This window comes from Gambusia affinis, linkage group LG02, assembly GCF_019740435.1.
Source record: "Gambusia affinis linkage group LG02, SWU_Gaff_1.0, whole genome shotgun sequence".
NCBI classification, from domain to species: Eukaryota; Metazoa; Chordata; class Actinopteri; order Cyprinodontiformes; family Poeciliidae; genus Gambusia; species Gambusia affinis.
In genome coordinates this window covers 8,964,907-8,988,517 of record NC_057869.1, presented here as the reverse complement: position 1 = coordinate 8,988,517, position 23,611 = coordinate 8,964,907, and the positions used below count along the sequence as shown (strand labels likewise).

General features: G+C 38.4%; 1 pseudogene; it reads right to left on the bottom strand.

The window, feature by feature from the left end:
* Nucleotides 1-299: 299 nt before the first annotated feature.
* LOC122820389 lies at nucleotides 300-21,923 on the bottom strand (annotated as a pseudogene).
* Between the last annotated feature and the right edge of the window lie 1,688 nt (nucleotides 21,924-23,611).

The window sequence follows — 23,611 nt, the reverse complement described above, 5'->3', positions numbered from 1 at the left end:
GTAAATTCAGTTGATTGAACTTGGTTTGGAAAGGCACACGTCTGAAAGACTCTCCGACGACAAGGAAACCAAATTCTCCAATCGGATGATGACAGATTGCAGTCTTCAGTGTGCCAGGCATCAGGTTTGGAGGAAACCATTACCAAGCTTATGTCATTCCTACAGTGAAAGACGGTGGTGGCAGGTCCATGCTTAGTCAGGATAGACGGAAAGACAAATGCAGCAATGAACAGATACATCCTGGATGAAAACCTGCTCTAAAGTGTTCCTGACCTCAAACTGGGGCGACCATTAATTTTTCAGCAGGACAACAGCTCAAAGTACATGGCCAAGAAAGACTGGCCTCTGAACCCCTCAATATCCTGGAGAGGCAAAAAAATGGAAAAAGTGAAGCACTTTCTGTGCATTTTCCAGATGCACAGTACAGAAGTTGGAATTATAAATAAATGAAAAACTAAAAGACAGAAACACTTGAATACTGAATAGAGTTTCATGGACCCCCATTTATCATTTATTGCCTTTCTAATGTTCTCATCTGGTTTGCATTTTTTTGTTGACACAGCATTGATTTTAGAAGTGTGTGCAATTTCTAAAATACTTACCACTCACACACTAGAGCTCTGACAACAGGAAAAAGCTTGGATGTGAAGTAAATAATTTTTGAAGTCCAGACACTTATGTTAACCAAGATATTTGTCAGCTGACTGAATGGTTGTTCAGCATCAGCTGTATGAGTTGCATAGTCATGTGCACCCACTGGTCATAAAGCACAGCAGATTGTCGTGATACCTTTCAGCATAGCCAGGAATCCACATTCAACAGGATTCCATCTTACCAGAGACTTACAAAATGCCTTTCCTTGCTGATTGGAAACAGCATGGTCTGTTTCCAATCATTTTAGCACAATTCTTTAGTTAAAGTATACAATCTTAATTTTAGCTGTGCTAAGGAATTAAGGTACTCCAAATATGTGTTGGTTTTTAATTTTATTCAAGTGTCTTGTATATTATAGCTTTTTGGATCAATGCTTTCAATTCATTCACTAATCTATCCTATTCTACTGTAATTTTAATATATTTTTATCTAGGAGAATGATGACATTACTGAGTGCATTTCATAACGCAGCTTTGCCAATTAACCTCTGAATTACTTCAACAATGACTTCTTTAGCAGCAGGCTTCTAGTTAAATTGCCTTACAGATTGCTTATAATTTCCCTCATTTATTATAACAACAGGCTAGAGCCAGAAAGACATTTGCAAAAAAAAAAAAAAATGTGGCACCCTTGCAAATAGATAATGACCGTAAAAATTCAGTAAAAGTAGCTAGAAAGAATTTCTCACTTGGAAAAACCAAAATGTTGACCTGAGTGATGCAGCTTAAATAAAATGTTGCCATAAGGAAATATATGTGGTTTAGACCATAAGGCGATGTATGTAGTTTAGTATCTAATTATAAAGCACATGCAAATGCTTTGCACTTAAGAAATATTAAAGCTTTTAAAGCCACCTAAGTCAGAGATGTTTGCAGAGACTGCCACTGTTTTGTAAGCTCCAAGATTTCACTGGCACAGTTTATCTTGTTCACTTCCTCTTTAAGCCTTTAGATTCAACTGTAGTTCTGCATGTAATGAATGTTTTCAGCCTTGCAAATTCAAGTGGGACAGTTTGAGCAATCTGAAAGCCTGCCAAAGTAATCTCTTTACATAAGGCAATGGGATATCTGACCCCCCTATAATTACAAGCCCATCTCCAAATCATCACGCATAGCATAAATAAATGAATATAGAATTTCAGCATATTTTTACTGCAAGCCTATACAAATCAGATTTAGTAGGTTAGGACAGTGTTGCTGATATGGGTGTTTTATATGATCCTTTCTTAGCTTTAGAAAGACTAAGAAAGTGTTTTGTCATGTTTACTGATTTGGCACATTATGATTTAAAAATAACTTATAGAAACTGGTTCTCTACCTAGTAGAAAAGTACCACCATAGCAAACACATTTCAATGGGCAACAATTTAATAAAGTTGTTGCATTGAGTTTTTTTTGTACTACTTAATTTTTTTATCAGAGGCGAGTTTTAGGGGTGCAGTTAAATGAAAATTATTCACGCCCTTGCAGATTGAGATTTAAAATATTTTTATCCAACCAGGATAAAACAGTTAGGATGGTTCACAATAAAAAACAAAGTAATATTCCACAAATAAAAAAATAATACACCATGCATTGCACTTCTCTTCAGCCCCTCTGAGAGAAAATGTGGTATTACCATTTTTCATAGCAGATTTAGCTGCAGGTCTCCTGAGGTTTGTTTCCAACAACTCTCACACTGACAGCCAGAAACTGCTGCCCAGTTTTCATAGAAAGATAACTCAAGCTAAGACAAAATGGATGGAAAGGATCTGTGAATGCCTACTTTTAAGTACTTTTGATCTAAACAATACCATTATGGATCTGCCTGTAAGTCTGTGGTTGCCCTGATGTAAAGTGGTTGCCCTCCATGAGCCCTCAATTGAGACTATGAGGGCTCATAGTCTCAATTGTTTTGCAGCTTTTAAGAAGCTTTCTTCTTGAGCTGCCTTGTATTTGCCTCCATCTTTTAACTTTGACCAGCTTCCTTTTTCCTGCTGAACATGATGCTGCCACCATCATGTTTCACACAAAGAGTTTTGGGTCTTCATTATCTGTAAACCATAATCATCAAAATTACAAGGAAAAAATCCTGGAATGTTTCTTTCAATCTGTAACCAGAGGAAAAATATTGACTTTTTTTCCACCCTATTCTGATGTTTTGAGCTGCACTTGTAATGTAATCACATTGCCGATTTCAAATATATTCACTGTGTGTTAACTATTGGTAGGAAGGGCAGCAATATTTATGTGTTAATTGCTTATAAAACAAGAATTTAGTAGTCATAACAGTTTGTTCTTTGGTTTGTTTTAGGGCATGTGTGTGGATGTATTCCTAGAGGTTTTTGTTCAGGCCTGTGATTCGTCACCTCATCAAGCTGACTGATATCTTCCTGGCCCCCATTCTGCTTTCTCCCAGATTGTTTTTGTCTCTATTGGGATGAGGAGACAAGTGGTGATATTCTGGTTATACCGGTGTTGCCTTGTTGAATTTCCTCCTTAATTAATGTCCATCTTCTCTCTGTGCCTTCTGGAAATGCTGAATTGTCTGCTACCTGCCAGTCTGCCACAGACAACCTGCTTGCATGTCTCCCTTGCTCCACCTGGACACTTCCATTACTTGTGAGAGAGAAAAATACAACTCCAGCTTATGTTGTTGGCCATGAGGAAAAGTGCATTTTAGAATTAGTATATACTGTATGTCTAGGTGTTTCTGTATGTGTGCACCATTTCATTTTCTAAACAACTTCATTTGATTCATAGGTTGGGAAAAAAATGCTTCTTAAACAACTTCTCTATCAGCATTGAATTATTGTGACAATTGTAAATATACGCTTCAGCTGGAACTCTTGTGCTTGGACCTGCACCTCAGTCTCCACTGGAATTTATCACTGGTGACAGTTATAGTGTATGCTGAGGCTGGTTTGTCCTCCTTCTTTCTATGGTAGGAATGCTTCTGTGCAGATTTGAAGTCATGTTGTCATCCGATATTAACAACATCCAACAATACCCAAGTTGGATATTGTTGGTGCTGAAGCACTATTTGACTCTCAGTGCATCAGCATGGTTCATATTAAGTTATAAATCATGACTTAATATAACCACAAACATTAGTGTACAATATACACATTTTATGTGATAGATACAACAGAAAGCAGCTCATAATTATGAAATGTATTTTCCACATTTTTCTTTAGAAATAAATTTCAGATGCAAAACATTATCAGAGGAGAATGTTTTGTATTTGTGTTTATCCCTATTTACCCCAAAGTCAAATTATAATTATAAATATTTATTATTTATTGAATTATAAAGCCACCTAGAGAATAGAGTCAACATGAACAATTTTTATCCCAGCTTAAATATATGTCTTCTGTTAATCCCTCAGAAGTTTGTTGAAGAAGAAGTAGTGAGCAAACAGCATCCACTTTAACATACAAAGCTTTTAAAAACCAACTCCAAACCTGTAAGACATTGCTGTCAACTTAAAGTGACAGGCCAGGGAAGTGGAGCATTAATCACAGAAATATGCAAAACAGTTTGTGGCAACAAACTAAGCACACCTTGCCCTGGTGAAACATGATGCTGGCAGTAGTATGGAGTGGGGACGTTTTTCTGCAGCAGAAAAAGAGAAAGTTGCCTCACTAGAACACAGCAAGAAGATAACTGTTGAAGCAAAAAAGAAAGAAATGAAGAATGACTCAAGGCTTTTCCACGTTAGTTTATTTACTGGACCTGTTCGATCCAGTTCAGGGTTATAGTATTTCTGCACAGCTCTGTTTATATATATCTAACTTTTAAATTATTAACACAAATTTCTGATGTAGTATCTGAGGAATCGTCATTGTTTTGAGATGAAAATACAATACTCTAAAAAGAGAGTCTGAAACAGTGACTGACACTCAATGGAGGTGAGCTGTTTCTAATTTCATGAGGTATATCCTTTATTAGAATAAAAATGAATAAGAGTCTTCAGAAAAGCGTTCCATAACAAATACCTCACATCTTGCTGTCTTTTTAATTATTCTTGACATGTTTGCAGTGAACAACAGGAGCTTGTTGTGTTCCAGCTAAATTAACCATACTTGAACTGGAATAGTTCAAAGAAGCTCAGAGTTTACAAAAATCTGATATATTTGTGTTTTTTGGCTCTGCCCTGTGTAAGTGCTTAGGTACCTAATTTTAGGTGCCACTAAATGCTCATAAGAATTCTAGTGAAAAAGTGAGGAAATGAATTACCTAAAATAGCGGGCAAATAACTGAACAGACATCATCTGGTTCTTTTAACCAATTGAACATGCCGTAAATTGATCATTGCCCTTCATACAAATCTAATTGTTAAAAGCATAACCAAAGCAGGAGCAAAATAATAAACAATGTCACATGTGAAATAAACACAAAGGTTTGTTGTTGCTAAGTGACAGTGAAGAAGGGCGTTAACATTCAGCAGTCAGGGCCACAACACAGAGCAGGCAGTGCAGGGGGAGTTTGTTCAAGTAAATGAACAGTAAATTTGTTGATAGATAAGGAAGTTCACGGAACAAAAAGATTAGATATATTTCATTTTAATAGAACACAAATGGATGCGTGACAAGACTTTACATTTCCCCTTGTTTTGTGGTGTTAGCATTAATGGATGATGATGGATGAGGTGCTCAAAATGTATTCTAGCCATTCTTCTGACTGTTTTACTAGCTAAAATTATGGCCTTCAGTAAGTTTGGAAAGGGGCTGTTTTTCCAATGATCTGAAGGGCTTGGTGTCTCAGTGCCACAGGGTACAAATGTATTGTTCCTCGTCTGTTTACACCTGTTGAAGTTTTTCACATTTTGCTGAAGTACAGCTACAGACAGCAATGTGGTTTCTGCGGGTTTTAATAAAGTAAACCAAGGTAGTGCATAACTCCAGTGGAGAGAGAATGATTGATGTTTGTCAAATGTTTTAACAAATAAAGTGCAAAATACAATGGACTGGTTTATAACAACTTCCTTCTTGACTTGCAAAACATCTTTTTTCTTCTGAAGGTTTCTATAGAGATGTACAAAAGTAGCTCTGTTTCCATTAGAGATCGGTGCAAAACCTTCTCAATATTCCGCTAATGTTGTAAAAGCACAAATTAGGAATTGTGGTGTTTCCATTAAATAAGAAATGCAATTAAGATGACATGAATAAGTTTAAGCCATTCAAAAACATGCCATGCCATGGTGTTCCAACTACTGCCTGTCATCTTCTCCTTCATGGTTTCCACCGGTAACAACATCCGGTTGTTGATCATGACTCATTTGATGTGAAAAATGTGCTTCCATTGCAGTTTTGCTAAATACAATTTGATACATCCAAGTGCCAGATCGTTTTATCAAAAGAAGAAAACTAATTAGTGTGTTTCCATTTAACAAATTTATTTTTGAAATGTCCATCAAGCATATGGTCAATGGAAATGCAGCCAGTGATTATTAAAACAACTATATTTTTTACAGGGCAAAAGAATTTATGATTTAAAAAGCCTTGAAACTTTATGTACACACTAGACAACAGAAACATTACAGTTTAAACGGGATTTATTTTTTTTCATCACAAGAAGCACTGGAGACAAAATAGCTGTGACATGAAACAAGCTAAAATCAAAAAAGAGCTTCCATTCATTTATACAACACCTGACAATGTTTTTGCATTGTTAGGTAATGCTTTGCTCACATGCTGCAGAACCTGTCAACACAACCAACCCCATTAAATGAAGAGGCTGCAGGGAGGCTGTGGTGCAGGCTTCTTACCGAGTGGATTAGTGAGCGCCGTGGTTAGGTTGTCTCCTGAGGGCGCTTACATTTACACCATCAGAGTCACAGTGACTTCATTGTCAAGGTCAAGCAAATGAGTCAGGTGGGATGGCTCACTGCGGGGAGAATAGGCACAACTGGCCTCCATCCGTCACGGCGTGCTCCAGCTTAACTGTGTTGACTTAATGCCACTGAGCCATTGTGGCTCGGCGGTTAGTGCTGCCTTGTCACAGCAAGAAGGACACGGGTTTCATTTAGCCTCCTCGAGGTATTTTTTCAATCTCACATTGCTGGCACGGACTTCACCCAGCTGCTCCAGCTGCTTCTCTAATGTACGAGACCTGCTCTGACAAAGAAGAATAAAAGAGGAAAAAGTAAACGTTGTGCTTAATAATTTTTTGTTTGAGGGTCATGTGGAACATTTTTACTGTGTTAAATTGTAACCTATATACATGGATATGAGTTCATTATCTTTTTTAGCATTTATTTGTGCTTATCTGACAAAATTGGACAAGAAGCCTCACAAGCTGTCTGCTGGCAATTAAGAATATAAAAGCTAATACTTCAGTGTTGCTATGATTACAGCTATATCAGCACTGATATCTAGGGAAAATAAGATGCTTACTGTGTGAGAAAGAGTGCTTCCCAATCTTCCATATCCAGCACAATAGTGGAGATAAGCCAGCACAGCCCTAATTAGTCCAACAGAAGAAATTTTAAAGACTGAATCTCACCCAGGAGCTGCATAAATGCATAACAATCCACAACAGCGAGGAAAAAAGCATGAAAATATTCCTCCTTTGTAATCAGCATTAAGCTGAAGCACTCATCTACAGGAGCGTCACACCGTGAGAGAACCTTTCCAAGATAAGCTGGATACACCTATTCAATTTGCTGATTAAAGTCATATCAGAGAGTGCTCCTGTCAGCTGAGCTTCAGTGAAAAGACATAGCTCAAGAGTCTGGGGAATCTCTTTGAAGATGACTCCGTTTCACCACACACCACAGAGGGTTTAATGCTCCACACAGACATCGAAAGGAAAAATCTAATTCTCCCATATCAACCCTAAAATGTTTTCATTTCAAAATGAGGCTGATCACTTTCAAGTGTGATGAAGATAAGCCTCCTTCAGAGTCAGGCAGCAAAAGGAGGTTGTTTTCCATCTCTGTAAGAATCCTGTGAGGGTCCTCACAAAAACATAAGAGTCATCAGTGTCTCAGAGGGCGGCTAGGTTCTCTTGATCATCCACAACAAGCTGCCCACCCACAGTTTTAAAAAACTCTCCAATAACAAACATTATTTTAACAACATTGTGAATGTGAATAAATATTTGACGGTAAACTGAATGCCACAACTTTTTTTGAGGATTGTGTCAGCTCGTTGTACAGTTGCTTTATAACACATTATGACATCAGTCCCAAAACCTTTCCCCCCAAATGGAATTAGATTTTGGACAGGAACCTCTTTTGTAAAGCTACAAACAATGTTACAAAATATGTAAAAATAAAGAATTACATTTAAATGTTTTCTCACTTTTATTTACTGTTCAATAGTTATTATATTCATTTAGTATAAATGCTGCCTCATACCTTCTGATTTTAGTTGTCAACAACTTCTGTAGGGGAATGTTTAATCAAGTAATGTATTAGGAATATATTAATATGATCTTGAATATATAACCAGATGAAATTTTCATAAAATTTGCATCAAACAATTGATAATAACAATCATTACTTGGTTCTTTTTGGCTGCAGCTACAACTATCATGGTATTGGTGATGGGGCGGTAACTTCATTTGACAGACCATGTGTGCACAAAAAACAGCAAACACATTTGATATGCTGGCTTCCAACAGGAGTATCCCATTTCGCTTTCTTTTTTTATCTACAACTTTTGAGGTCAAATATAATATCTCAGAATAGGGTAAGCATTAGAAGGAAATGGAATCTGGTGACTGAAAAAGGTTCTGACAAACTGTCAGTATATGATACCATCAACTTGACATCAGGTTTTATATACTACTGTATATGCCATCAGTTACTAATGGCCCGTGGCTTTATAAAATCACCCAGAAGGACACCGATGAGTAGTGCTCAGCTGCAGCTGATAAATGCACTCTCATCCTTTAGGTGTCAAGATTGGCCTGGTTCCAGAAACACTATTACCTTAACATTCAGCACCTTGTTTATCATCTGAGACGTGATAATTAAATCCCTGCTGCTGTCATATTATTCATTTGTTTTTATACTTTTCTCATCAGAGACAATACAGTCAAACTTACTTCTTTTTGGAGGAAAACCACAGAGTAAATTGATGATTGGGGTCATAAATCACTCCCCGATTAAACTTTGACAGAAGGGTGTCTATTTAGATTTTTTGCTACCAATTTTAATTATAGGGATCCATTGCATAAATATTTAATTGGAAACGGATTAGATTTGTGGTTTGTGTGTGGGTTTATATATATATATATATATATATATATATATATATATATATATATATATATATATATATATATATATTCTGAATACAGTGGCTAAGTCTGGTGATTTGATAAAAAATATTGATAAATTTGATCTGTTACATTTGACCACATTTATGTTATGTATATATAATAGCCACTGATTGCTTATGCATAGGTTCAGTAGTGCCATACTTCACATAAGATCTACTTCAACATTAAACTTGCTTACAAATTATCAAGCTCTTCTTTTTTATGTGAATTTTTGCAAAAGATTATAATAGAGCACCATAATCAGTCAAGACTGATTATGGACTGTGCACTTAGACTAATTTGCTTATTCTAATAGAAGCAGGTCTATACTACGACTGATGCAAAACTACATTACCATGATGTTGACTTTGACATCCTTCCAAGATTTTCATCATGCTAAATCCATAATTTTCCCAAATGAAAAACATGCAGGCTTTTCAATGCAAAAAAGATCAATTGTAATAGACTTTGATGTGTTATGTCAGTTAAAAACCAGGGCAGAGTCAAGCTATGAGGTGACAACCTGGAAGCAAGAATGAATGAAGTCTTGGTGGCATCACAGGATGCTTGTCAGAGTAATTTATTGTTGTGTGAGGAAATGGCAGGGGGATAAAAAGGAGGCAGAAAAGTCTTGGCAGGGTCACTGGAACTTGGTCTCATTGCTCTAATGACTGGCTCTAAAGGTTGCAGTTTCAGATGGTTTTTGTGTGTTTGTGATATGGACTGCAAGCTGTTGACTTGAGAGTCTTGTTATTACAGAAATAGGAGATGCCAGTTTGAAGCATGGCACTCTACATTATGCAATTTAAAGTTGGATGAGATTGTCATGACTGAAGGCAAAGGGGCAAATTGTCCTCAGTGGAAGAAAATGTGGGTAGATGCAAATCACAGCGGCTTTATTCCAGGCATTTTCTCCTTCTTCTGGGTAATAGAATATAGATATGTATTCTATTACAATTAAGGTCTTGATACATGCCAAGACCTTAATTGATTTTGTCAGATTTTACACATCTATATATCTGCAGGGCTTGTGGGTAACTTATTAAAAGTAACATGAAGCTCCTTTAGGTCACCTAAATAAGTATGATTAACTAAAGTGGTGTCACTTGAGGCCGAGCTGGCTTGGTAAGAAGGTGACAAGTTTGAAAATAATTGAAATGGATATCAAAGTTAACATGGCTGCAAGCTCATTCTTCATCATGCAGGTGCAGCTAGGTGTCAGTGCACACGTACATTGTATAAACATGAGTAGTAGCTAAAGGGCTTTAATGACTGCTGTCAGCATCTTTTAGTTATCAGCCACTAGCAGGCCAATTCTTCCCATCATTTTCTTGACAACACTGCTAAAGCATGTAGGGTCTGGGTACTGATGATTTAACCATCAGAACTCACGTTACATGCCCTGTGTTTACACTTGTTTGGATTCTAAAATGTAAATACACAAATACAGATTTCAAAAAATTAATAAGGACTACTTTCACCAGCTTGGCTGCAGCTGCCAACTCTTGATTCAAGTCAAGGCTTTTTAACTCCTCAGTTAGGCAGTTCTGTGTTCAGATTCCAGCCTGAAATATTTCTGCTTGGGGTTTGCATTTTGTCCCCTTGCATGTGTGGGTTCTCTCTGGTTTCCTCCAAACGTCTCAAAAAATGTGTTTTAGGTTTACTGGTCCCTTCAGATTGTTCTTTTTTGTGTACATTGTGTGGCAGCTGTCCTCTGTGTCTCTATGTAGCCCTGCGATGGACTTGTGACCTGTCCAAGTTGCACCCAGTCTATGACCAAGTGTCCACTGGAGACAGGCACCAGCCCCACTGTGATCCTGCAAACAAAAACAAGTACTGTAATTACAGTGGATGAATGGATTTATTTATTTTTCCTTTTCAGTCTATGTTGGGTTATACTCTCCACTTTCATCTCCATCTGCAAGCCAAAAAGAACTGGGACATCCCTTCCCTTGCTGTGAACACTAATACTCCTGTAACACTATTGTAAGTCTGCCTTGTGCTTCAGTTTTATCGGAAAATATGCTGGTAACCTATCTTAACTATACTTTCTTTCAAGTTTGTTTTCACAGTAGACTTTATATTTTTTTCATTAGTAATATAAGTTGCAAAAAAACAAATGTAATTTTACCTGTGTTTGAAATTTGGGTAATTCTACTAAACGCACAATAGAAGCTTTACTGTGTGATTTCATTTGTGTTGTTTCCTACACAGGCATCCGTTTTGTTGTAAACCATATTTTTGTAAATGTCACACATACTATAGAAAGCACTTTGCTTAATCTACTGTGCTCTCATACTCCTTTGAGGTTCACTGTTGAGATTTTAAAAGCAGACACTTTTCTCGGTGTGGTTCATAACAGTGATCACATCCACTTGCATGGAAGAGCTTACCTTTTTTTCTTAATAATTATTATTGTCATTGTGTTACAAGCGACAAAGAACTTTATTTGACTACAATGGTTGTTTTCCCCATGTCAGACATTTCAAAAGCCTTAAGATTTTGAGCCACCACTTTCATGGATTTGTTATTGTGGTTCTTTGAAGAGAGCTGAAAGGATAAAGTGGTTTCAGTTAGGTCAGGTCGATCATGCAGTGTGAGCCCCAGAGTACATTAGAAAGAGCTGAAATAACACTCAGAGTGCCCAAGGAGATGACTGCAGTGCCACAACTGCCCAGTAGTGCTTTTGCCATGCCCTGTGGATCCCTCAGATTCATTAAGGGGATTTAGGGATTGAAGCGGTATCTACTCCACTACCAACTGTGATGCATGGGGGAGGGAGAAAGTGGGTCGGGGGGTGGAGGGGGGCTTACTAAGAGAAAACATGATTGGAGAGAAAACTATTTGCAGAAAGATGAAGCAACCTTGAGTCCATTGCATTTTTTAAAAACATATTTTTAAACCAACCTGCACATTAAAAGTTCTCATTATTCTTATGGCCTTCTGCATCTCAAAGCAATACTGAGGACACCGGAACCACACAGAAAATGGCACATTTATGGTTACACGTGGCTTTTAGACTCGACAAAACAGCCTCCAGCTTTGTGTTGTTAAGTTCAGTTTTTCAAGGTCGTCCTCTTGTTGGGTTTCCAGCCATCTTGAAGTGCTTCCCACACACCCTGAGCCCTGCTGGCTGCTTTTGCATCATTCACAATATGTGCTAATGAAAAAAAACTGTAATGCTGTACTAGTTTACCATTCCTTTCTTTTTCCTTTCCTTCTTCTATTTTTTATATAGAGTAGAAGTTAAAAATATACACATGGCTTTTAGCATTCTAAATAAAAAAAATAAAAAAAAAACATAAACATGGATCAATATCCTGGTTGCTTACCCCTTTGCACTAATATTTTTGTTTCAGTTTTCAATCTGCTTTGGTTAACATTTAAAATCAGTTATAGTGAATCTGATAAGCCAGCATACCATGTAAAGACAGATTTCTTCATATGATGATAACTCATGTATTCTCATTATCTCTGGATCAAGAGGAAGGATTACAAGACTAGCTTGGTTAAAATCTTCGAAATCCTTGTAGGAGAGTGTGTTTTGGTCTGATGAAACCAAGAGTTTTATGGATTTTAGTTTTTGATATCACAACATACATGCACATCAAAAAAATAAATGACTTCACCAGACAAAAAAATAAAGTTCTGAAATGAACTAAACTAAACATGACAGTGTGGGTTCTCCTGAAGAGGGCTGTGGACAAAAGATGTTCTCTAGATAAATCTGGCAAATCTACAGTTGAAATGGCAAATGTCATTGAGTCAAAATGTTGAGAGCAGTGGGTTTTATGTTTGCTTGAGATTACATTTAAATCTTTCTACAACTTTCTCACCAAAGCATTATTTTTATCTTGATGCTAAAAGGTATAGTACTGGAAAAAAGTGTCCTTTCTACTTTATCTTCTGGTGCCTAATTTTAGAAACGTGGAGCCACCATGTCTATTGGTAAATAAAACCAGCTCAACAAGCAAAATGTGAGCAAAGTGTTGCATACCTTTGAGGTTCACCGGTGGGGGCGTGGCACAGCCCAGGGTTTTTAGCTGGGCTGGTGGCACACCTGAGATTGATGAGTGATGGTGGCATATAAGAAGCTGCTGCAACAGCAGAGTTTTGGAGAGAAGAAAAATTAATTGAAAATATGGTGCTTTAATTTGGTTTTTGAAGAAACCGGCTGGACACTAAAAAACTATACATATTAAAAGACAAAGAAAACAAACAACAACAAAAAAACTATTTTACAGAGCGCCTGATGCATGAGGGATCGTGAGGGCTCGCCCTTTTTCAGTGGATGCCAGCTGGTCGAGCAACAGGACATCTAAGGTAAGCCCCCACCACACTGTGTGTTCCATCAGGTGCCCGTTTTGTTTTCTTTACTTTGTTCGTTTTTATGTAAGTTATTACACACTGTGTTGCGGCCCCTGTATTCTCCAATCACATGTTTGCTTAGTTAAATGTTACAGTATAAATAAAAGGTAGAAGAATTTAAGAGGTAATTTATTTGTTACATCACCCAAAATAATTTTTCAGGGTGCATATTTGACATCCACTGAATGTAATTCAATTCAACGTCATTAGAGTTTTTAGCTACAACAAATCTTTTGTAAAATAAATGAATTATTTAAATATATGAAATGCATTATAAATATGTGCTTAAACCTGTGAATGATGTTATTTTAAAAGCTATCAGAATTTCACTTTGAAGATTTTTATAACCTGCTTTAAACATCTTAGACTATATCTTAGACCTGGTTGCAGCAGCAATCAGAGGTGTGTCATCTTTTAAAATAATGACATGCTGGGTTACCAGTTTCATCTGGCAGTTGGCAGCTGCAGTGCGGCAAGAAAACATTCCCTTTGGCAGTGAGCATGAGTTGCTCCATACCTGCTGTAAACTTGGAATTCAGAAGGGATAGACTGGTTCTGCTAACACTTATTCAAACCTCCACTTCCTCTGATAGTCATGCAATTTAAAATCCAGCTGAAATCTGACAAAGTAAAAAAGAACTGATTTGAGTTTTTACAGTTCAAACAATGTTAAAAAAAATTGCTTCTCTGAAAAAACTGGACTGCATAAAATAAACACGTTACTAATAACCGTAAGAAAAATATTGATGGAATAGATAACAAGATTCCTCTTTTTCTGATGGACAGCAACACCCTACTTTTTTCTTTTTTTGCTTGATTTTTGATACACAAGTACCATGGACATCCATGGTTTTGCTATAAATTGGCAAACGGTACTTCTTTTATTTGTGCTCTGGTTTTATGAAGCAGATTGCACAAAATGCACGCAGACACAAATGCATCCATCCAGCTAAACACCCAGTATCTTGTTACACTTGTCCTCTGATCCACAATCACAGCAGGTGCATATGTTAACACAAATATAACTTTTAATTTTTAATTTTTCACTTCAATTGATAGAATCTGGATCCTACATGGCAAGATTTTCATCAGAAATTTAGAAATAGTATTTGACTGTGGGAATCAAATTAGAGTGGCGTTTCTAAATCAATAAGAGATGCTGCAGACAATGAAAGAGGGTGGAAAAATGCTCTGTTAAATTGATTCATTTGGAGATTAAAAATATTGATTAAGGTTAGATGTGCATCATGATAGTAAATAAATGTGCTATATTATCTTGCATTAACATCTAAAAAAAAAAAGAGAAACCTATGGAGAAAGTTGCATCCTGTTTATATCAATAAAAGAAAAAGCGTCTGAGTGCTTAGTTGCCACTTTCTCCCTGGTCAGTAGCATTACCCTCTGCTAAACAGCCTACTGTTACAGAAACTCATCGCTGAATCTTACCCAAGCTGCAAGATATGGTTGGCTTGTCTTTACAGAAAAAGATTATTTGATTTGAATTGTTATTTCAAAGTGCTTTACATCAAATCAAACGCAAAAACACAATGCAACATAGAATCAACATTAAAAACACAACATCAAGTCAGATTCCGTCAATAAATTTGCAATTGATTACGTTTCAAATACAACTCTAAACAAGTGGGTTTTTAGTTGAGATTTAAAGGAAGTCAGTGTTTCAGCTGTTTTGCAGTTTTCTGGAAGTTTGTTCCAGATTTTTGGTGCATAGATGCTAAATGCCGCTTCACCTCGTTTGGTTCTGGTTCTGGTTCTGGGGATGCAGAGCAGACCAGAACCAGAAGACCTGAGAGGTCTGGAAGGTTGATACAACAGCAGCAAATCTTTAATGTATTGTGGTGCTAAACCATTCAGTGATTTATAAACTAACAACAGTATTTTAAAGTCTATTCTTTGAGCAACAGGGAGCCCGTGGAGAGACTTTAAAACTGGTGTTATGTGCTCTATCTACCTGGTTTTAGTGAGAACGCGAGCAGCAGCATTCTGGATCAGCTGCAGCTGTTTAATTGATTTGTTGGACAGACCTGTGAAGACGCCGTTACAATAATCAATACGACTGAACGACTGACTTATCTACACAAGAAGGAGGTAATTAAGCCATTTTATTCCAGTGTTTTGTACCTGTAGCGCATCTAAAAACTACAGGACAGCGGCCCTTGAGGACTGGAGTTTGACACCTGGGCTTTAAGTTGAGGAGAAGATGTTCTTGTGTTGAACATCTCGTATAATTATGAGACACAACATAAGAATTGATGGTAAATTGTTAAAAAAAATCAAGCTACACTTTGTTGTCTTGTGTTACGAGAGGCATTTTTATAATTCACTTCCTACTAAAATCTTAAGGAATGAACCATTGACCAAAAAGTTCCAAATTGTTGACTTTTTGTTCCTTTTCAGTATAATTAATTCAGAAGTAAACAAAAGTGACGCAACTTCACATTTATATAATTACAATAATAAACCATTAATGTGTAAAAGAAAACTGTTACACTTGGTTTGTGGTAAAAAGAAAAAAAGTGTCTTAATACTCTTTTTGTATTGTGCAACAAAAATACAGCTATATTAGGATATTATTTATAGCATTTTTCTTTAAATTTAAAGGACGCATAAATTCAATTTTTCTCACTTTTTAGCAACTCCAGATACCTTCCAAATAGAATCCAGGAATGACATGCAGATAATTTGTCAAAAATGTTTTATTTATATGAAATTGAGAAATTCTAGAATGAAGAGGGATACATGCATTTGGATTTTTCTTATTTTTTAAATGTATTTATTCATTTATTTATTTATTTATTTATTCGCCAAAGCTAGTATTGAAAGCACTTTTAGAGATAACTGCATTCTGGTGAGAATGCATCAGCCTGTGTACAGCAGGAAATCAATAGCAACTGTTCATTTTAAGACAGTCTCTTCCTGAAGAACAGTTAGCTGGCAGGAGGCGAGGCCTGGCAGATATTTGAGTCAAATACATGTCTGCAGGAGAACTGGGGCCACAACTCATTACCTCTCCTGGTTTTGAAATAGACAGGCCATCCTCTGACGCAAACATGAATCCTCCATACCCAAAATAAAGCCGTCCCAAAGCGCATCACATGCAGGCAGGTGCTCTGCAACAGAAACCAAAGCCTGGAGCCACTGAGGCTGTTTATCATGCTCTCCAAATAAAAAGAGGTCAAAGACAGTCTGGAGTTAAAGGAAAAGACTGCTGTGTAGAAATAAACAAGCAAGCCAAAACAGCAAGAAAATGCCTTATTCCACAAAACAACTTCAAATGCCATAGACTCCCCTGAATTTTTAAGCGTCACCCAGAGCTTTCTGTCTGAATCTAGGCAAATGACAAGAACACAGAGAGTAAAATGCATAGACTGTAGCTCGCCCAGCTTAAATATCTTTTCAGTCCAATGCTCTCCTTCCACATCCAGACATAGGAGTATTCATTCTGGGGATTGGCTGCCCACGCAGCGCCTTGCCTGTCAATTGATCAGGGCCTGACTCCAGCTTAGAGTGTCCTCAAGACCTCAAATGAGGCGCAGAACAAATGCATTCATCTTCATCTGAGGATTGCGTGATAAAGTTTCAAAGTTCTTTCTTCGTTTCAGCTGCAGTGGAGTCTTTTATTGCTTGGTAATGGTACCAGAAATAAACTATATATATATATATATATATATATATATATATATATATATATATATATATATATATATATATATATATATATATATATATATATCAGGTACCCTGCAGGAATAATTAGCTGGCAAAAGGAGGAGATACAGGCCACAGATGTTAAGACCGGGAAACTACTAACAATGCACGGAGGGTTCCACCCCAAATCCAGCACACTGAGACTATACACGAACCGCAAAGAAGGAGGCAGAGGACTAGTGAGTGTGAGAACCACCATCCAAGACGAGACATCCAAGATCCATAGATACATCAGGGACAAAGCCTCAACAGACAATGTGCTCAGTGAATGTCTCAAACAATGGGGAACAGAACCTGAGGTGCCGGAGGAACCATCATGGGAGGACAAGCCCCTGCATGGGATGTACCACCGGCAAATAACCGAAGTGGCTGACATCAGAAAGTCCTACCAATGGCTGGAAAAAGCTGGACTGAAGGACAGCACAGAGGCCCTCATCATGGCCGCCCAGGAACAGGCCCTAAACACCAGAGCAATTGAGGCCCAGATCTACCACACCAGACAAGACCCAAGGTGTAGGTTGTGCAAGGAGGCCCCTGAGACAGTCCAACACATAACAGCAGGGTGCAAGATACTGGCAGGGAAAGAATACATGGAACGACACAACCAAGTGGCAGGCATAGTGTACAGAAACATCTGTGCAGAATATGGACTGGAACCCCCAAGATCAAAGTGGGAAACACCCCCGAAGGTAGTGGAGAATGACCGAGCTAAGATCCTGTGGGACTTCCAGATCCAGACAGACAAAATGGTGAGGGCGAACCAACCAGACATAGTCGTGGTGGATAAACAACAGAGGAAAGCCGTTGTGGTGGATGTGGCAATACCAAGTGACTGCAACATCAGGAAAAAGGAGCATGAGAAACTAGAGAAATACCAGGGCCTAAGGGAGGAACTGGAGAGGGCCTGGAAGGTGAAGACCACAGTGGTGCCTGTGGTCATCGGGACCCTCGGGGCAGTCACCCCCAAACTGGAACAGTGGCTACAACAGATCCCAGGAACAACATCAGACATCTCAGTCCAGAAATGTGCAGTCCTAGGCACAGCCAAGATACTGCGCAGAACCCTCAAGCTCCCAGGCCTCTGGCAGAGGACCCGAGCTAAGAGGAAGAAGAATCACCACCCGCGGTGGGTGAGAAGGGAATTTTTTATTTCTATATATAGTATTATTAAAATAGACATGAACGTCAACACCCCATTAAAATATTTGTCTTCCAATCCATTCTAGTCTAAATCAAAGTATGCATGTTTTTTTCTGCTTGGTGTCTGTAATTTCCTGAAAAATAAATATGTTGTTAAAATCAAATCTTTCTGCCTCTCTTTTCCAACCTTCCTTTTTTTCTTTCTTCCTTTCTTCCTTTCTTTGAACTACCTGCAGTCCAGATTTTTGTGGCCATCCAGACTCCATAGAATTTGATACAGTATTTTGTAATGCAAACGTGTCAAATTTATTAAAGAGGTGCATGTTTTTGAAATGTGTTAATCAGAAATTATTAAATTGGCATAATAGAGTTACAGAAACCTGGTGTGTTTTTTTTTCAATCTCATTTATCATATTGTGGTCGTTTTTCTTATTTCCTCATTATCACAGAAGCTCTTTAATGTGTCACTTCCCAAAGCATTTTTACTTATCATGTTGTTTCATGCAATGTTTAATGCAAACCTCTGATCATTAATGCTGTAGTATCTTTTATGTTTTACTTTGATTCAAACTGAAGCATGAAAACTCAATGCCCCCAATATTTCAGAAAGCCGTGTTTTTCTGTTCTGCTGGTTTACTCTGATAAATCACCACTCCACCGGAGGCCTCAGAATCCTCAGTGAAAACACAGCAAACCTTTGAGGCTGTGACCTGCATGACTTTGCGAGATGTTTGTATGCTGTGTAACAGTCAATAGTGAAGAGAAAAACAGCCTGCTTTGATGGGGGATTCCTGGATGTATTCTGGCCACTGTAACTTATTAAGCTGTTGCTCATGCCCATTTATCAAAATCAATCAGGGGGCAGTTGGGCCGAAAGAGCAATTTAGAGCACTGCAGAAATATGCCATTGCTGAGTCTGTAATAGGCTTGAGGGGGATTATATAAGGATGTATTGGACCTTGGGATACAGATTGTATAGAAGTGTCATTAATCATTTAACACTTCAAAATCCATATGTTTTTTAAGTAGATGAGGTACTGTTGACATACAGGCACTGCTTGGTAAATGGAAAATATAACTCCTCCTTTTTAATAACCAGTGCTATGAATGACAGTGTGAAACTCTGATAAAGAAAAAAAGAAAAAAAAATCGCTTGGACCACGATAACAGCAATATTCTGCAGGTACTATATAATGGCACCTGTTTGCTGCAGGGAGACTTCAGATCCCAACACTATTGATTATGAGCAACACCAGATGCCAGAGTTGGATGAGCGATGAGCACTGAGAGGGTGAAACTGATGAGAGAGCCACGAGGTGGTTGTTTGTCTTTTGGCAAGGGAATTGAGTCAAAACTCACAACCTTCAAAATCCATCAGCTTCTGGCCATTCTGCAGAAAACAGGTTTATTAAAGCACATAAGACAACCTGACACTTTATATCCCAACATGCGTTAAAATGACAACACCTGCTTTTGTTGCCTAGTCACTGTCACTGAAACAACAAATGAAGAGGTTCTTTGAGTTGATCTTTGATATATAAGTTAAAAAATGAATATCATCCATTTCTTGACTATACCCACTTATCCTTGAAGGGGTCACATCTTGTTGGAGAAAGCCTATCCTTAGCCCAGGTAATAGGCTATGTCTTAATTTTATTTATTTTTTTTTTGAAAATTTTTTATTGTTACTTAGAACATTTTAAGAACATGGCATTTTACAGGTATACAGAAATGTTCTTTTCCTTTAAAAAATACAATTCTTCAGTTTAAATTAAGAGAAGTTAAGAACAAGGGTATAAAAAAAACCCCCACAAAATCTCTGGGTTTTAAAAGTTGAACAGGACCGGGGTGACTCCTTACAAGTCCGGAGCCGTCCCGTTCTTCCAAACAGCGCTGGGGCTCAGAGGGGAAGCCTACCCTGATGCTCCTTCCCTCTTGCCTCACCCGGAGAGCCAGGCCGCCGCTACCTGGACCTCTGTTCGTAATGCGCCGACTCCTTCGTCCACGGAGGCGCAGGCGATTCTTCTTGGTGGCTGTGTCCTTGGCGCGCCACCTGCAGCCCTCGATGTTTCCCTTCTTGCTGCCGCCATCCGGATCACAGCCACGGGGGGCATCTGCCTGCGCCTGCTCACCAGCAAGTTTCTGGAGGTCCATATGGCGTCTTCGATGGTGGCTAGGGTGAGCCACATCTCCTCAAAGTCTTTTTTTAGTCCTTTTCTGGTGGCCCACCCCATATAGCACCAGTTATGCATGAAGGACCTCCCTTGCTGGTAAGTGTGCAAATTTCAAGGAGCCGGCCTTTGCCCACAGGTCCACAGCAGCGCTGCACTCCCACAGCAGGTGCCTCACCGACTCCGGCGCGCCACAACCGGGTCGGGGGCAGATGGACGTCGGAGACATGCAGCGGGAGTGCATAACGACTCTGGCCGGCAGGATCCCATGAGCCACCATCCATGACAGGTCCTGGAGTCTGTTCGGAAGGACGGGGTGGCTCGCGTTGCGCCAAACAGTGGAGGCGTCTCCGTACAGGTGGCCGCGCACTGGAGTCACTGGTTCCCGGTCCTGAACAACAGAAATAATAAAACGATGGTTAGTTAAAATCTTGCTCTCTTCCTCTTCCAGTTTAAAATGTCCTAAAAATTTCTGTATAAAAGCATATACCGGTGGCAGGTTAAAAGCTACAGGGTTTCTAACATCACTTTTTATCAATTTTAATTTTCTAAGATAAGAACCAAACCAAAATCTGTTCACATCGTTTCTTAGGATTTTTTGAAATGCCCATGGCTTGTTTAAAATGCGTGCTGGTGTAAAGACTGCCTAAAAACAAGTAGAGATCTGGAACTCCTTTCCCTCCTTTCTCTTTGGGTTTGTACATAATTTCTCTTCGTAATCTTTCCCATTTGGAGTTCCAGATGAAGTAAAAGATGTCACGTTGCAGTTCTAAAAGCACTCTCTTAGGAGGAATAAAAACAGAACTGGTAAGTAAAAACACTGGTAAAACCACGGCTTTTACTATTAAAATCTTCCCTTCTATCGTTAGCTTTCTCATCCCCCAGAATCCCAGTCGCTGTTTTACTCTGCTTATAATCTCTACCCAGTTTGTTTTCCCTCCACCATTTTTGTCAAATTTCACGCCCAGTATTTTTAATTCATCTTCCATAATTTGCATGTGACATCCTATTTTTTCGCTTTCCCTCCATGGTCCATAAAAAAGTGCTTTTGTTTTCTCTTTGTTTAATTTTGCCCCCGATGCTTTCCCAAACCACTCTGTTAATTTAAAAACTCTATGTAGCCTACTGATAAAATGTCCGTAACTAAAATGTTAAAATCATCCATAGCTATATAAAAGACATTTGGCTACCTGGCCTCCACTCCCCGGTATAGTTACACCTAAAATCTGTGGGTCCCTTCTCAAGATCTGCGCCAGCGGCTTGATGCAGGCCACATAGAGAAGGACGGATAACGGACAACCCTGACGGACACCGCAGTTCACTTTGACTGCTTTTGTCAGAATCCCGTTAACCATAATTCTGCTGGAGAAGTCTCGATACAGCAGTCCCACCCACCCAAACCTCCCAGGAAAACCCATTTTTCGCAGTACCTGAAAAAGGTACTGGTGCGAGACCCGATCAAAAGCTTTCTCAAAATCTAGATTTAAGAGCCGAATGTTTCTGTCTCTCGCAAAACAGATGGTGTCTCGGATCAGTACAGGCTGTCCGTGATCCTCCTTCCCGGCACGGCGCAGGCTTGATCCGGTTGGATTAGATCCCCCAATCACTCTGCGCATCCTCGCTGCTAAACGTTTGCTAAAAATCTTGCAATCTACATTTAAAAGGGTTATGGGTCGCCAGTTTTTAAGGTCTGTCTTATCTTTGTGTTTATATAAAAGGGTAACTATTCCTGTCTTAAAACTGTCGGGGAGAGTGTGTAGTTTGCTAAAATTAATAAAAACAACAATTAAATCAGGTGCTAAAATGTCCCAGAAAGTTAAATAAAATTCCAAAGGGAGTCCATCCGAGCCCGGAGATATTCCGCTTTTAAAACTCTTTACTGTTTGTAAAAGTTCTAAAAGAGTAAAATCCTGCTCTAAAAAACTATTTTCTTTTATACTTTTTTCTAAAAAAATCCAAGGTTTCTTTTATATTTTTTTGCGTATAATTCGCCATAAAAATCTTCCATCATTTTTTTTCTTTTCTTCTATATTACAGACAATATTTCCATTCTTTGATTTTAGTTTGGAAATAAAACATAAAAATATTTTCTTAATATGTCAGAGTATGGGGCATCTTGAAGCTCTTGAATCCTTCTAAATCCCCTTTAGGGTGCAGTTATCCTTGTTGCTTACAGGCTCCCTTTTCTCTCACGGTTTTTCCTTCCACTCAATTTTCCATTAAACTTATAGAGCAAGGCACTATTTAAACAACCAGTTTAATTATTGACCTTTTGGGTAATAGACTTGAGTCCAGGTTTTATTAGTCACCTGTCATCCCCATGATTGTGTGGGTCATAATATAACATTTCTGTTTTTAAAACCCTTGCCATTGGTCTGTTAGTGTAATTTTCTAGTTAACCACATTTTGGATTTTTATTAGCTACAGTCATATACAATAAATTAAAATATGTGTTCCTTAAAAAACATCTGTAAACAGTCTTAAGCAATCTTTGTATTAACATAAAATCTTTCTTTTTATTGCTCTGACTTAATACTCTAATCTTAAATGTTGTGTTTTTCTAAAAGTGGTGAATCGGGGTGGTGTGGTGGCGCCGGGGCGGAGCTCAACCCATGTATTGTGATCCTCGTGGCGGTGGTCGAATGTTTGATTCCCAGCCTGGCAACATTTGCCACATATCTGACTGAGCATTGTTCTGTGTTTTCGAGTCAGGTCTGCAGACACCACCTGCAGTAAACAGCATACGACTCCAGCAGAGACATGCAGCAACTGCTGGGATGGTGATTCTCAGATCTTGGGTAATGCTCTGCCCCACTTACATGCGGGAGCTTTGTCAATTAAAAGAAAAAACAAAACAAACAAACAAAAAAGAACAGAAAGATCTTCACAATAAAACAAATACTTTGTTGCTGTGGATAGCAAAGTCTTTCCTGTGTCTGCATTGCTGTTCTTGGATTTGGAACCAAAGTCCCTGCAGCTACATCAAGTTTAGAAATGAAATTTCTTTGCTGCCCAGCACCAGCAGAGGGGGGTGTACTCAAGTCATGAAAAGCAAGAGAAGGTGTCAGCCATGACTGCTAGATCCTCTGATGCTTCTCAGCAGCCACGCCCTGATATGAAGCATGTCACAATAAAAACAGATTAAATGTAATACCAACTTAAGGATAGAAAATGGTGGGAGCCTCACTTTGAAACACTGTTATGTACAAAGATGAATTTTTGTTGTATTTGCAGACATAACAGTTTAATAAGCATGTGATGCCCTGCTTTACATCAGTAGCTTTTATTAAATAAGCATGTCTGG